The following is a 16,167-nucleotide window of genomic DNA, read 5'->3' as shown; positions in this document are numbered from 1 at the left end:
CACACACACACACACACACACACACACAGTGAGGTGGATCTATGGGAGCTTCCTAATCCAGCAAAGAGTGTTTATCAGAGCAGGTCCTGCTGCTGGCAGATGTTAAAGATGGAAAACATGGCGGGAGGAAGTGGAAACGTCATGCACCAACGTCACACACACGGCCAGGTGTGTGTGTGTGTGTGTGTGTGTGTGTGTGTGTGTGTGTGTGTGTCTGTGGTCACTACAAAATAAGAGCATGTCGTTGTAGATGAGGCATCTTTTCAAAGAGGCTGAGAATGATCTCAGTGATTATCTTGTGGTTCTGGAGCCGTCCGGTGCTGAGATGTCCAGCAGACCTCAAAGTAACCGTCAACGTCTTGTCCTGCCCCCCGCGGTGTGTTTAGTGTCCTCGGGAGGTTTCTGTGTGTGTGTGTGTGTGTGTGAGCAGCAGAAACAAGGAAATGTCCTCACATGAATATTGAATCAGCAGAGAGCTGCTCCGGTGTTTCACATCATATCAAAGCTCTGTGTGTTCTGTGTGTGTGTGTGTTGTATATGAAGACTCACAGAAGGTGATGGAGGTGATTTCAAACACATTTTATACATTTTCCCTCCGTGTTTCTGTGTTTGTGCATCAAACATCTGGGCTCAGAGTCTTTCAGGTCACTGCAACCAACTCACTCTGCAAAACAACTTCTTTATGAGGGACGGTCATGAATATTCTACCAGAGATTATTGTATGATGTGTAGTTTAGTTACTCCATGAAAAAGAAACTATCATAACGCTGCTGAATGTAGATTTAGTCGCTGTTGTTTTATCAGTAATATTACCTGAAATAAAGACGTCTGATTGGACCACAGACTGAATATAAGAAGTGGACGTTGTGATGTCACTCGTTGGTTTGTGGATGTTTTGAAGCCTGGTGATCTATATTCATGTTGTTGTTTTTTAGCAACCAGTGAACAGGAAGTGACCATATCTGGACTGAGGGGGAGTGACGTAGAGACGCCGTATACATCTCTGGTAGAGACCTGTCAATCACTGTGTAGCCCCGCCCTAAAGCATCCCCTGCTTTACTTACTAGAGAGAATGCAGCTTTAACACATGAAGCTTTGGTTTATTTATGGTCATACTGTCTGGGTTGGACTGGATCTTGTGACTCTTTTCTCACGTTCTAGTCGATAACGTTGAGTCCAGCAGCAGGAAGTGGGACCAGTCGGTGAGTGTTGGGTAGCCGATGGTTGAACTGGTGTTTGTAAACGGTTTCTTCTACTTCTGTCGACTGGACGTCAGGCTGACTTCCTGTTTCTGTCCGATAATCAGCCCGAGACATGAGACTGGAGTTGTAGTTCTTCTGGGTACGGAAACCATACTATGAGGCCTTTTTCTGTTTTATTCAGTTATGAATTAAATATATTCTGGTCACTTCATTCTGTAGAAAACAGTGATTTTCATCTATTTTTAATGACTAAACAGTGAGTATGGAACACTATGAAAATATCGTTTAATCCTGGCCAAAATCCTTCATGATATTATCCTGATTATCATCAAAATAGACTTCAAATGACACTTAAACAAAGACATATTTCTATAGAATCACAGATACGCAGTTTCTTTAGTGGACACCCTTCATAGAAACATACAGATCATTCATTATTAATGTAAACAATAACATCTGATGAATGCAGTGTATTTGGGGCAGACAGCCAATCAGAGAAGAGATCTAACTGGCGAATGTTTTAAAACCCTAAATGTATTTTAACTTTTAAAATCCAAAGCCAGTAAAGAGCTACTTTGCATATTCATTTAATAAACATCAACTCTCTGCTGTCATGATTTTCTATGTTGCAGTGATCTCACATTGTTACAGGTAGAAAACATGATGTTCGCCAAAACCAGAATAAATAAAATGTTATGACCAACAAAAAGCAACAAGTGATCTGTGATCAGCTGAAGAATGATCGTAACTATTAATTATTCATCTGAAGTGTTATTGATACGTTTCAACGATCGGTGGAGCAGAGCTGCACCGGATATTAGTTTAAAGCCTCTAATTATTCAGATTCTCATCTTGTGTCACTTTGATATTGTTGTGAACAGAATATTTGGGGGTTTTTGGACAAAATGGGACGTTTGAAGACGAGAAACTAATGTTCAGATTAATCAATAAGGAAAGTTTGTTAATGAACAGATTCATTGATAAAGTAAATATCAGATAATCAGCTGTGTGTGAAGTCCTCATGTATATGACCTACTGTGTGCGTGCGTGCGTGTGTGCGTGCGTGCGTGCGTGCGTGCGGCCCATGGCTCTTGTGATCCACTGGACGCTCCACAGTCCACACGGGTCTCTGCATGTGAGTGTGGTGACAGCTCAAGGTCCCAACACATGACGCACACTTCAGTGTGTGTGTGTGTGTGTGGAGTTGGTTACCATGGCGGCTCCGTGGGTGGACTATCTGTTTCTGATGATGTGATAAGAAAGTGAGAAAGAGCAAATAAAAACAAGATGTCAAGGAGACAGCAGAGAAGAATTCAGCAGGAACAGATGGATGAGGGAGGGAGGGAGGTAACATAAGTAGGTAGGGAGGTATAGGTATGAGGGAGGAGGGGAGGGAGGTAGGAAGGTTGTCAACACTTTAATCCGAACACGTCAAATTTCCTCCACATGTACATGATGTGTAGTTTTTAATCACAAAAAGGGGCGTGGCCTTAACGTTTCTTAAATAACCTGTTTGTTCCGATCTGATCTACGAAGACATGTATAGAGAGGAGGAGAGGAGAGAGAGGAGGGGAGGAGAGAGGAGAGGGGAGGAGAGAGGAGAGGGGAGGAGAGAGGAGGAATTAGGCTGCCAATACAGACTGGTATGACACACACACACACACACAGTCAGGTATCATTACTCCACTTCTAAACATCTGATGCTTCAAATCCAAGATGGCTGTCTCGGGCCTTTTTTTTTTTGCTCCAGGAGAACCGTTACTAGGCAACACCCTCCCTGCTCTGCTGTGTGCGAGTGGAAGATGGCGTCTCCCCACGGACCTGTGTGTGTGTGTGTGTGTGTGTGTGTGTGTGACACAGAGAGAGAGCAGAAGAAGAAGAAGGAATGTTGTTATGCTGCGGTTGATCTGAGAAAAGGCCTCACTCAGAATTAACACACTCTTATGCACACTCTTATACACACACACTCTCACACACACACACTCTCACACACACACACACACTCTTATACACACAACACACACACACTCTTATACACACAACGCACACACACTCTTACACACACACACACTCTTATACACACACACACACACACACACTCTTATACACACAACTCACACACACACACACACACACACTCTCACACACACACAGTCACACACACATAGACACACTCACAGAGCAGCACAGATGAGCAGATTGGACCCAGATGTTCTGGCCGTTCTCCACGGTCAGATTGTGAAATGCACTTTTCTATTTCATTCTCTTTCTCCTTCGTACCTTCCTACCTTCCTACCTTCCTACCTTCCTACTTATCTGTCAACCTACCCTCCCTTCCTCCCTACCTTTCACCCTCCCTTCCTATCCATCCATCCGTCTCATATGTGACACTTTGTTCCTTCCCTCCTCTCTCAGTAGAAACACTCAGACACAACTTAACTTAACTCATTCATAAATACATATGCAACACTATTTTGTGTGTTTTGAGTGCTTCAGAAGGGTCCATGCTGAGAGAGCGTGCTCAGTGGAGAAGTGTGTACTTGATTTGTAGTGGAGGAATATTTAGATGGTCAGCAGTACGTTACTGTAGAAGTCTATATTTGCTCTCAACATGAATGTATTTGTGTGCACAGCTGCTGCTGTGAAACACTAAAACAATGTGTGTGAAACAGCCGAGTTGATCTGGAGTCACCGCTCAGGTGTGATGATGTCACTGCTCCAGTTAAAGATGAAAGACACTCGAGAGCATCTTTCTCTGGTTGTGGTCGATGTTCTTCTCTTGTTCCGATCTTCAGGACCAGAGAGCTTTCATATGGAACACGTGTTTAATCCGCCGCGTAAAATAGTCCCAACAAATGCTCCATTTGCTCCTGTTTGTGTGATAAAAACATGAAACTCTGTATATGTATGTGTGCTTTTTAAGATCCACGTCCCGTCTGAGGTGCATGGAGGGGGCGGTGTGATGAAATGCACATCTGTCAGCGTGTCTGGTTCAAAGCACGTTAACGGGGGGGGGGGGGGGCAGTTAAACCTCTCTGTAATCCAATCACAGTCAATAATTAGTGAACTGGTGCGAGGCAGTTTAGCAGCGACACACGAGGAGGTGTTAGCTCACATTAGCACGGCTGCAAGGACCATGGGGGGCTTTGATTGACAGGTGGTGGTGGAGAGGGGGGGTGTAATGAGCTTCTCCGTGGCTTCACCATCTTCATCTTCTAAAGATCCTGCTGCTGGTTGTCCCAGTGTCCCAGTCTGAGCTTCCCAATGGAGTCAATGAGAACAGTTTATGTTTTTATTGTTGTTATTGAGTCGGCTGTGTGTAAGAAGTGGACGAAGTCGTCGAGTCGTCACTCGTTGGTTTGTGGTTTACAGTTTTAAAGCCTCGAGTTCGGCGTTTTGGCCGTCGCCATGTTGTTTTTTTAGCAACCAGTGAACAGGAAGTGACTATATCTGGACTGTGGAGGAGTGACGTAGAGACGCCGTATACGTCTCTGGTAGCGACCTGTCAATCACTGTGTAGCCCCGCCCCTAAAGCATCCCCTGCTTTATGGTCTGTTTGACTCTAAATGGACCATAATGTACTAAATGAACATCATGCTGTATTGAAGAAGACTTGAAACTAGAGATTGAGACCATAAACTCATGTTTACAATGTTTACTGAGGTAATAAATCAAGAGAGAAGTAGAGTCATTTTCTCATAGACTTCTATACAACCAGAGGAGTCGCCCCCTGCTGGTCACTAGAGAGAATGCAGCTTTAACACACTTCACAGCTTGTATAAAAGCTTCGACATGGTGTCCACCAGAGTGTCACGTTTCATGAAGTGAGACGAAGACAAGATGTTCTTCGTTGACATTATTACATTTATTCTTTATTTCTTTCTCTATCTTCGTTTCCACCATTACTCATCACATTGTTTATTTTTGTTTGTTTGGTTAGTGTTTTTATCTTTAATCAACGGTCTAGACAGAGACGTTAAAAGACTGGGAGAGACGAGGCTGCAGGACCATGACGATAAAAACATTTTCATGGTGTAAAATTAAAAAATAAAGATGCTTTTATACTTTATTTAATGAGTAGATTAATAGTAACAATAATTTAAAAAGCAGCCGTCACGTCTCTCTCACTCTCTATCTATCTCTATCTGTTTACAGGGGACATCACTCAGAAGGGTTATGAGAAGAAGAGGTCCAAACTGATCAGGGCATTTGTTCCACATGCTAGAGGTAATTCAGACTTAGCAACCTCTGACCCCCCCGAACACACACACACACACACACACACACACAGAGTATTCTCATAGTAGGGCATCGATCTGGCCATTAGTGAACGTGGGTTCAGACTCCCTGGAGCTCAGCTGGTTCCTCCGCACCACCATCATCATCATCACCAGCACGGGGATGAAGAGGTCCCGTCCGTCTCACACTAAGACCACGTTATTATGATTTCACCTTTTATGATGTCAGAAAAATACAATTTTTCTGCCGATTTCAAATCATCCTCATGTTTGTTTTTTCCTCTTTTTTATTTTTGCAACGTATTTACTGCTTTTTGCGAAACGTGTATGTGCATATCTGTGTGTGTCTATATAAATGTGTGTGTGTGTGTGTGTGTTTGTGTGTGTGTGTGTGTGTCTGTCTGCTTGCCTGCTTGCCTCTGTAGGTATGGAGGGGCCCATGTCTCATCGGGCCCCGCTCGGGCCCCCCTCTGCGGCCCGTTTCCACCGGCGGCGAACGTCCGGCACCAGAGACGAACGTTACCGATCAGGTAGAGAGAACACCTGCATGACATCATCACTGCTGTCAATGATGTCACCGTCTAAATGCTCCACTGATACCAGCTATCTAGTCCAGGTCTACTTTAAGTGACAGTGAGGAACTTTTAACTGGTCCTGAACCAGTCTCAGTGTAGTCCTGATCCTCTATGTGAACCAGTCTCAGTGTAGTCCTGATCCTCTATATGAACCAGTCTCAGTGTAGTCCTGATCCTCTATCAGACCTCCATCAGTAAAGAGACCATCAGAGAGAAGATGGTCTATTTCTATAGAGTTATTCTTAATGCTCGTCATCGGAGCCACCGGGTCAGATTCAGGTTCACCAGAAACTCCTTCAGCTCAGACTCCAGCAGAGACCGGTCCACCGTGGACAGACCCAGATCCGGAGTTCCGGAGGGAGGAGGAGAGCTCAGCTCCCGGCAGCAGCAGCATCTCCTCCAGGAGCAGAGCTTCTCCTCTCTGGGAGTCAACACCGACACCACGCTTCTGGAGACCCAGGACGTATTGCTGGACCCGCTGGAGGGAAGGGAGGCACGGGAGAACCAGAACCAGGACTGGGAGGAGCAGACTGTCAGACCCTGCTGCAGTAGAATGAGAGGTTTACTCAAGAGACTCTGGTGCTCAGAGACACGACAGCTTTAGTCCACAGGGGGCGACAGAACCAACACTAAGTTAAAGTTCCTCACAGTAACTTTAAGTAAACACAGAGTTGATTATACAGCAGCAGTGTATAAAGGGACATGTGGCTCCTCTCATTGAGGTTTGATTCAAAAGTGTTTTAAGAATCTAATCTCTTGATTTAAATAGAAAAACACACACACGCTCAGTGAAACAGTGAACTCAGCCAGACACGTTTCCTTCTCTTCCTTTTCTGTGTGAATGACTGAATGACTGCATGAATGACTGAATGAATGACTGCATGAATGAATGACTGAATGAATGACTGAATGAATGACTGCATGAATGAATGACTGAATGAATGAATGAATGAATGAATGAATGACTGCATGAATGAATGACTGAATGAATGACTGAATGACTGCATGAATAAATGAATGACTGCATGAATGAATGAATGAATGTGTCTCTGTGCAGACGTCCACACCGAGGCGGTGCAGGCCGTGTTGGCGCGACACGTGGAGCGGAAGGTGGCGGTGCCGATGCCTTCCAAAAGACGCTCGCTGGTGGTGCAGACGTCCATGGACGCGTACACGCCTCCAGGTGACGAGACAGTAACACTCACTGCAAAAACATCTTCACAGGAGCTGCTGCTGAGAACATTCCTGCAGTAGAGTCAATCAGACGAGCACCTTCACAGTGATCATCTCTCTGTGACTTTTTATTTAGCATGTTTTCTTTAAACAGCCGTCAAAACTACACCGTTTATCACAACCAGAAGCTGTAAAAACTGTCATTATCTTCAGATTTGCATCTTTCTGACGGTCCTTGAACACATCATGTGTGACGAACGCTCAGGGAAAAAAAGCAGCCGAAACGAAGCTTAAAATTGTGATATTTCATCAAATGTTGATAATTTTGAAATATTTTCAATTTAAAATTTTGCCACAAATAAACCGTTTCCTTTAATCAGATTCTGTGAAAAACATTAAATTCTGAGCTCTTTAACGCAACTGTGAAGTCATGATTGATTCATCTGAGACCAACAGTCATGTGACAACAAATCAGAGAAACTTTGACCGAATGCTGCTGAACACAGAGCAGAGAGGAGAGGAGAGGAGAGGAGAGGAGAGGAGAGGAGAGGAGAGGCTGAAGTAGAGGATGTAAACATGTAAATAGTTTAATATATATAACACGTAGAGCCTCCTAACACTTGTAGACACTTGGCAACATGTTGGATTTGAAAGTGCTTCGAGGTTCAGAGGGTTAAATAGATGCTTGTAGAGTTAAAACCTCGCTGGTCCTTTAAATGTGACCCGAGAGAATCTGACAGACAGGGTTATGATCTTCACTCATTTCACCCCAAAAAAACTGCCGACATGCACATTTTCTGAGGCCTGCAAACCCTCTGACAGCTGAAACGTCAGGAAGAACGACTGATTGTGTTCCATGTGTCGACCTTTACCTCCAACATGAGCTCGTACGGTTGAACGTAATCACAGCCGACGTGTTGATTGGATCTTAATGAAGGAAATGTAATAATCTTCTTCAGCCGTGATTTGATTTTTAACCTTTTTGAGACAAAGTGAAGCTGACGTCTAATCAAAGAAGACTTAAGTGAATCTTTCTACGACGTTCGGTTACTTAAATCTTTGAGTTTAACTCCTGTTCAAAGAAGTAAGTTATGTCTCTGTGCGTGTTTTTATTTAAAGCAGCTTGAAGCCAATTTAAACTAAATGGTGTTTTAGTTATTGACATTGTGAGAGTTGGTCGTTATCTCTGCCGCTCAGATCATAAAACTTAAACGGTGAGAAGTTGGTCTCCTGTTCATGTTTAATCGATCGTTCTCCAATATTCAGTAGAACATGTGTTTCTAGTCTCTGATCTCTGATAATGTTACTTTGTAAACAACCAATCAGTGTTTAAACCAACAGGAGGAGAGCTAGTAACGTTAGCAGCACCGCTAACGGCTAACCAACGGAGGTTCACTTCAGTTACATTATGATGCCTTCAGGCTCTGCTCAGTGAACATGAGTACTGGCTGAAGGTAATTTATAACGTTATCATGATGTGTTCATTTTATTTTATTTTATTTTATTTTATTTTATTATTTTACTTTATTTTACTTTTTCTTTCTTTTCTTTTCGTTTACTTTATTTTATTTTAATTTACTTTAATTTACTTTATTGTTGTTATTATTATTATAACTCTCTGGGAGAACAAGAATGAGTGTTTTTCTGAAACTGTCAAACTGTGTAGACGTAGACTTCAGGAGTTCAGTTGTTGTCGTTGTTGTTGTTGTGTTGTTGTTGTTGTTGTTGTTGTTGTTGTTGTGTTGTTGTTGTTGTTGTTGTTGATGACGGTTTCCTCTCACCAGGCCTGTCACCGTTGTGCTCCGACTCGTCGTCGGGCTCGGAGGAGGAGGCGGGGCCCGGAGACGACATGTCGGGCATGGAGCACTGGATGAGCCGCCCGTCACACCTGGGCCCCGCCCACCTGGGCTCCACCTCCTCCTCGTCCTCGTCCACGCAGAGCGGCGGCAGCGGCAACGCCGGGCGGCTGGCCGACTCGCTGGCGCACACGCACCTCTCGCACCTGGCGCACACGCACCTGGGGCACACGCACCTGGGCCAGCTGCACCACCAGCAGAGCCACCTGTCGCAGTCGCACCACGGTGAGACACATGTTTCCCTACACAATAAAAGCACCGTTTTTTAATGGACGCAACTTTGACGTAACATTTGCATCAGCGTGCAGCCCTCAGTAAAACACACGTGTGTGTGTGTGTCCAGGTATCGGCCACCTGTCTCTGAAGAGGAAGGGAGCGCTGAGCGTCGCGGAGAACGGAGGATCTCTGCGACGCTCCTGTGAGTTTGGGTCCGACATGCTGTGGCCTCCACCGCTGGAGTCGGACGGTATGTCGAACTCGTTAACACTCACATTTTAATATCAAAAGTACAAACAGTCAAATACTTCAGGGGGAACAGAGCTCTTATTTTGAAAAGTTATTGACATATCTCAACATATCTCTCTTTCGCCTTTATTGTTGTGTTTCACAATAGATTTTTTCTAATTTTAAATGTCTAGCGCTTTGAGCTGCATAGTCTGTATGAAATGTGCTCTACAAATAAAGATTATTATTATCATCATTATGATGCCATTATTTTTTTTATTTATTTTTGTATATTTGTGTCGAAGGAATCACTGAATATGTTTGAAAAAGCAGGTTTTGTGTAGAAATTTCACACTTTAAATCGTAAAATTAGCTTTAATTAAAGTTGTTTTTAAATAAATGAAGAGCTTTAAATGAAGCATAAACATACAAAACAAAATACAACAGAAAATGTATGAAATAATAAATTAAAACATAAAAACAGAACATTTAAAGCTCAAGAATAGAAGAATTTAACATCGTTCTATAAAAATAAAAGCTGCTTCAGGCTGTACAGGAAGTTTTATTTTGAAACGGGTTTTATATTTTATTTTGAAACAGGTATTATATTTTATTATACTCTATTTTGAAAGTTATTATATTTTATTTTTGAAACAGGTATTATATTTTATTTTGAAACAGGTATTATATTTTATTTTGAAACGGGTATTATATTCAGAAACAAAATGAAAAAAGATACATTTAAAGTAAACAGACAAAGAATTTGTCTTGATGATTGGTGCGTGACAATAAACAGTGCAATAGAATAAGACATAATTTAAGAAGAAAAAATATGAAATTGTGCAATTAAATATGATAAACAAACAAATTAAGAGCACCTTAAAACAAATCTGTTGTTAAAGTGTATGTTGCATGAATTCTCTTTCTGGATTTGACCACAAATAACCAGATAGACGTCACAACGTGATGAATATTTGTCCGTCTGCCTGCTTCCCCTCCAGAGAATCACTCGGCCCCCCCGGATGTGACGGGCTACTCGTCAGACTCCACCCACTCCCGCGTTGAGCGCCACCACATGGCCAACATGGGGACCATCGCCAGGAACACGCAGAAGTACGGCAACGCCGAGCGCATGGAGACGGGCGACGGTAAGACGACACCGACAGCCTAAAACAAAGAAATGGAGCTCGAAATTTAGACCAAATTATGACATAAAAAGTCATAATTATGAGATAGAAAGGGTTTGTTGTAGATAACTGAGCAGAATCAGCTTTATTCATCCTGAGGGTCGTTGTTGTGCAGCGGCTGCAGCACAAATAAAACAACAATATAAACAAGATAATAAATAAGGTGCAACAAACCAAATGTGTGTGTGTGGGTGTTTTTACAGGTGTTCCAGTCAGCAGTCGCGTGTCGGCTAAAATCCAGCAGCTTGTGACCACGCTGAAGCAGCCGCGCAGACCTCCACTGAGGGAGTTCTTTGTGGATGACTTTGATGAACTTCTGGAGGGTGAGACACGTCTTTGATTCTGTCTGTCTGATTCTTTATGCTAAATATTAAAGGGAAAGTACCTCAGTGTTAAACCTGGCTCCTCCGTCTTTAAATGCCTCCATGATGACGTTGTCCGTGTCCTCGTCTCCAGTCCAGCAGCCGGACCCTAACCAGCCTCGTCCTGAGGGGGCTGAGATGATGGCGGTCCGCGGCGAGGCGCTGGGCGTGGTCACTAACTGGCCCCCGTCCCTGGAGGCGGCGCTGCAGCGCTGGGGCACCATCTCCCCTAAAGCTCCCTGTCTCACCAGCCTGGACACGGCGGGGAAGCCCCTCTACGTCCTCACATACGGTGAGACAGACAGACGTCCAATCAGCACTCAGCTTATTGAGCTGTGCTTTAAGTTGTGTTATGTGGTTTAGATAAGTTAAGATGAGTTCCACTGTTACTCTAACTTCTTCTGGCAAAAAACAATAGTAAACATCTCTCTCTCTCTCTCTCTCTGTCTCTGTCTCTCTCTCTCCCCCCCTCCTTCCACCACTCCCCCTCTCTCTCTCACTACCTCTCTCTCTCCCTCTCTCTCTCTCTCTCTCCACCACTCTCTCTCTCTCCTCCCTCCCCTCTCTCCCTCTCTTCCTCCCCCCCTCCTTCCACCACTCTATCTCTCCTTCCTCCCTCCCTTGTCTCCTGTCTCCTGCTCCCTTCAGGAAAGCTGTGGTCTCGCAGCATCAAACTTGCGTACAACATCCTCCACAAACTGGGCAGCAAACAGGAGCCGATGGTGCGACCGGGAGATCGGGTGAGTCACTCCTCCCCCACCGTGTCTCTCTCACTTCATCTCTTGTATTAAACCCGTGGTGTTTAGTTTCCTTTGCAGCAAGTTTTTCTTTTAATATGTTTTTTGTATTTGTCCGTATTATTTACAACGGCTTCATAAATCTGAGCTTTCCTTTTGGAATATGTCAATAAATGTAATTTGATTAATATTTTTGCAGGGAGTCAGAGGATTTACACCACTCTCATCTGAAGCTACAGTCGGTTAGCTTAGCTTAGCATTAAGATTGGAAATAGCTAGCCAGCATTTAAAAAAAGGTTCACCTACCGGCACAAAGTAACACTTCGTATCTCGTTTGTTTAATCCGTTCAAAAACCTATGTGACTCCAGTCTTGATGCTAAGCTACGCTAACCGTCTGCTGGCCAGAGATTCGTATTGAACAGACAGATATGAGGGTGGGCTCAATCTTCTCCTCCAACTCTAAATCCAAATAAGGAAATTTCCGAAAATGTCAAACTCTTCCTTTAAACAGAGCTAAAATGAAACACGACATCCTCCTTTAATTTTAATGTGACGATCCAGCTGTGTTTAGCAAACACTCTGACCCCGGTTGGTCTCCTCTCTCTCCTAGGTGGCGTTGGTGTTTCCTAACAACGACCCCGTGGCCTTCATGGTGGCCTTCTACGGCTGCCTGCTGGCCGAGGTGGTCCCTGTTCCCATAGAGGTCCCACTGAGTCGCAAGGTACCTCATGAATCCCACCTAAGTGTGTTTTTAACCTCGACACCTGGCTGTGCTGCTCAACGAATCAAACGCTCTGCAGCTGATCTATAGCTGCTGCTCTCTTTAGTTTGGGATCAGATCAATGACACAGTTTAACGTTAACCATCACAGTGTAAATAAAGTTTTACTGACGATGGTTCTTCTCCAATATTCAGTAGAACATGTGTTTCTCGTCTCTGATCTCTGATAATGTTACTTTGTAAACAACCAATCAGTGTTCAAACCCCTCCCTGTATCGTCCAATAGGATGCCGGCAGTCAGCAGATTGGGTTCCTATTGGGCAGCTGTGGCGTCACCGTGGCTCTGACCAGTGACGCCTGTCATAAGGGACTCCCCAAGAGCGCCACAGGAGAGATCCCTCAGTTCAAAGGTCAGAGGTCATCGATTGTAGAGTCGCCTGTCTCACTGCACATGATGAGAAAAGAGGATGTGAACCTTTAAATGATTATTAACAAGGAATTTAAACAAGGAAGGTTTTCTTTGGGAATTAAAATATGTTTTTTTACTCCCCAGTGGTGGAGAGGAAGTACAAATACACACTGTGGAAATACTCCACTACAAGTAAAAGTACTGCATTCAAAACCTTAAATGAAGTGAAAGTATGTAATCTGCTAAATGTACTTAATAAATACAATAAATAAATGCTAAAACAAATACAGCAATAAATAAATGCTGAAATAAATATGGAAATGAATGAATGTAGAAGAGTAACAAGTACAGTACAGTAAAAAGTACAACATGTACCTCTGGGATGTAGTACAGTAAAAAGTACAACATGTACCTCTGGGATGTAGTACAGTAAAAAGTACAACATGAACCTCTGGGATGTAGTACAGTAAAAAGTACAACATGAACCTCTGGGATGTAGAGGAGAAGTACTCAGGTAAAGTAGGAGGATGAAGCCTGCGTTACGCTGAAGGTGTTTGCAGTAATGTGTTCATAAATAAACGTCTCTCTGCAGGTTGGCCTAAGTTGTTGTGGTTTGTGACGGAGTCGAAGCATCTCTCTAAACCTCCCAGAGACTGGTTCCCTCACATCAAAGATGCAAACAACGACACAGCCTACATAGAGGTGATCTCACACACACACACACTCACACACACACACACACACACACATATATTTGATATTCTCTCCTGTGGTTTGTGTCTCAGTATAAAACCTGTAAGGACGGCAGCGTGCTGGGAGTGACGGTGACGAGGATCGCTCTGCTCACACACTGCCAGGCTCTCACCCAGTCCTGCAGCTACACCGAGGGTATGCACACACACACACACACACACACGCGCACACACACACGGTTCAGAGCCTCCAGGTCATCATTTAGTGAGTTAACCCTTTCCTGTCTGCAGCGGAGACCATCGTGAACGTCCTGGACTTTAAGAAGGACGTGGGTCTGTGGAACGGCATCCTGACGGTGAGAGGAGGAGTCACGGCGTCGCTACGTTATCACACATGTGCAGTAACATCTGCTCTGAACATCAGGACGATTGATCATCTTCACTGAGGCGTCGGAATATATTTCACACTAACAGAATGGAGCGGGTCGTTTAATTCATCTAGAAGTTGTTAGACTTCATGTGAGAAAGGAGACGCGGGAACTTGCTTTTCATTATTGCTCAAACTAAAAGTTAATACTTTTATACTATATTAAAAGAAGTAATATCTCCCATAAATACAGCCTCCATTAGAAAGCCTTGATGACAGATTTAACGGACTTTTAAAGTGCATGAAAGGGAGTTACTGTGGAGAATTAAGTAAAGCAACCACCAGAACTGTTATTAGAATTAAAGTAACACTGTTTAATCTAATGTAAAGCATCATGATTTGATTATTTATGATATTTTGCGTGTTCTTTTTATGTAGGGATACAAAAATATCCAGAAAAATATCAAGTTTATCAACCTCATATGTTGAGCTGAGGAAAGAATATTAGTTTAGATACAAAGATGGTCAGAAAACTGATAAATATAGAAGATAAAATAACCCTTTAAGATAATTTAAACCCTTTAAATGCTAACGTGTCATGATGTGTGTGTCGTGCAGAGTGTGATGAACATGATGCACGTGATCAGCGTGCCCTACTCGCTGATGAAGGTCAACCCTCTGTCGTGGATCCAGAAGGTCTGCCAGTACAAAGGTGAGACACACGCTCACCTCCGCTCACCTCTGCTCACCTCTGCTCACCTGTCCGCCACAAAGAGGACATGCTAATGCCCCCCCCCCCCTGTCTGTGTGCGTCTCCCCCCTCTGCAGCCAAGGTGGCCTGTGTGAAGTCCAGGGACATGCACTGGGCTCTGGTGGCCCACAAGGACCAGAAGGACATCAACCTGAGCTCGCTGCGCATGCTGCTGGTGGCCGACGGATCAAACCCCTGTAAGGTCACGCTCGGCCTCCGCAGCGGAGCTCTTTCAGCTTAGAGTGGCGTCGTGGAGATAGGAGAATGTCAGAGGAAATAGATAAACTCTCCGGGGGAGTCGGGAGGAACTGGGTCACTTGACAGGAATAGAGCCGGATGTGTCCGTCGCCGCGCATTTGGTACAATAAATGGTTTTCAGCCCAACTGGAGTGAATTACGGTGTATTATACGGTGAGGCAGCTGGGAGCTGGGACCGTTTCAAATGTCCCCCCCCCCACCTGCCTTCAAGTGCATTACGACATCAGACACAAAACTGAAGGTTTTTAAGTAGAAGAATCCATTTATTGAACCAGGAAAACCTCAGTGAGAATATAAAATCAGCTTTTCATGAGAGGCTTTGATCACAATGATGACACATAACACACCTCGAAACATTCATTAAAATACCTTCGCTACGCTTTGGTGTTGGTTGCTTTGAAACGTTAGCTGACAAAGTAGTTTGGCTAGCCAGCTAACACATCCACTCAGGGTTTATACCATAAATACATGTAAGTCTGTACATGTGGTACCTTAAAGTAAAGGACATGAGTCCTCTACACGCTGCCAGTGAGATCTTTTTTCAGTGTTTTTATTGTAGTTCAGGGGAGCCAGTACATCTGATGAAACACAATGTTTGATTCTTGTTTCATGTCTCCAGTAGAAGTAGTTGAACAGTTTGTTTCTGTCGCTGTCTGTCAGGGTCCATCTCGTCCTGCGACGCCTTCCTCAACGTCTTTCAGACTAAAGGGCTGAGAGCCGACGTCATCTGTCCCTGTGCCAGCTCGCCCGAGGCCCTGACAGTGGCCATCCGGAGGTAAACACACACACACACACACACACATTTGCCTGTGCAAACACACCCACAGAGACTGTAAACACATCATCACACATGTACACGAGTGAACACACAGAAGGAGCCTGTCTGCACCTGCAGTAACCAATCAATCAATCACAGATCGATACAGACTCCTGTAGATTTCAGAGTTTTCTCAAAGTTTAATGTTGGACACTGAAGCAGCAACAGAACTGGACGTCCCAGTTATCAAGTCATCCGTTGCAGTAAAGACCAAACCGTATTTAAAGGAACAATATCAATACCTTCTTATATTCAGTCTGTGATCAACACCCTACAGCACCCACCTCCTCAGGCTCTAAAGTCAGTAGAATCACTAAGAACATGCGGTATGCTCACAGTGAAACAGTGTTTTAAACCTCTGTACTGCAGTTTAATGAC

At 44.0% G+C, this 16,167-nt stretch overlaps 1 pseudogene; it reads left to right on the top strand.

Moving 5' to 3' along the window:
• Nucleotides 1–16,167, top strand: part of LOC116385117 (disco-interacting protein 2 homolog C-like) — a 33,968-nt pseudogene that overhangs the window by 1,636 nt on the left and 16,165 nt on the right.

The sequence above is a fragment of the Anarrhichthys ocellatus genome, unplaced genomic scaffold, assembly GCF_004355925.1.
Source record: "Anarrhichthys ocellatus isolate YVR2014 unplaced genomic scaffold, GSC_Weel_1.0 scaffold10, whole genome shotgun sequence".
Classification (NCBI taxonomy): domain Eukaryota; kingdom Metazoa; phylum Chordata; class Actinopteri; order Perciformes; family Anarhichadidae; genus Anarrhichthys; species Anarrhichthys ocellatus.
The sequence above is the reverse complement of the archived record's forward strand: the minus strand, read 5'-3'. Positions and strand labels throughout refer to the sequence as shown.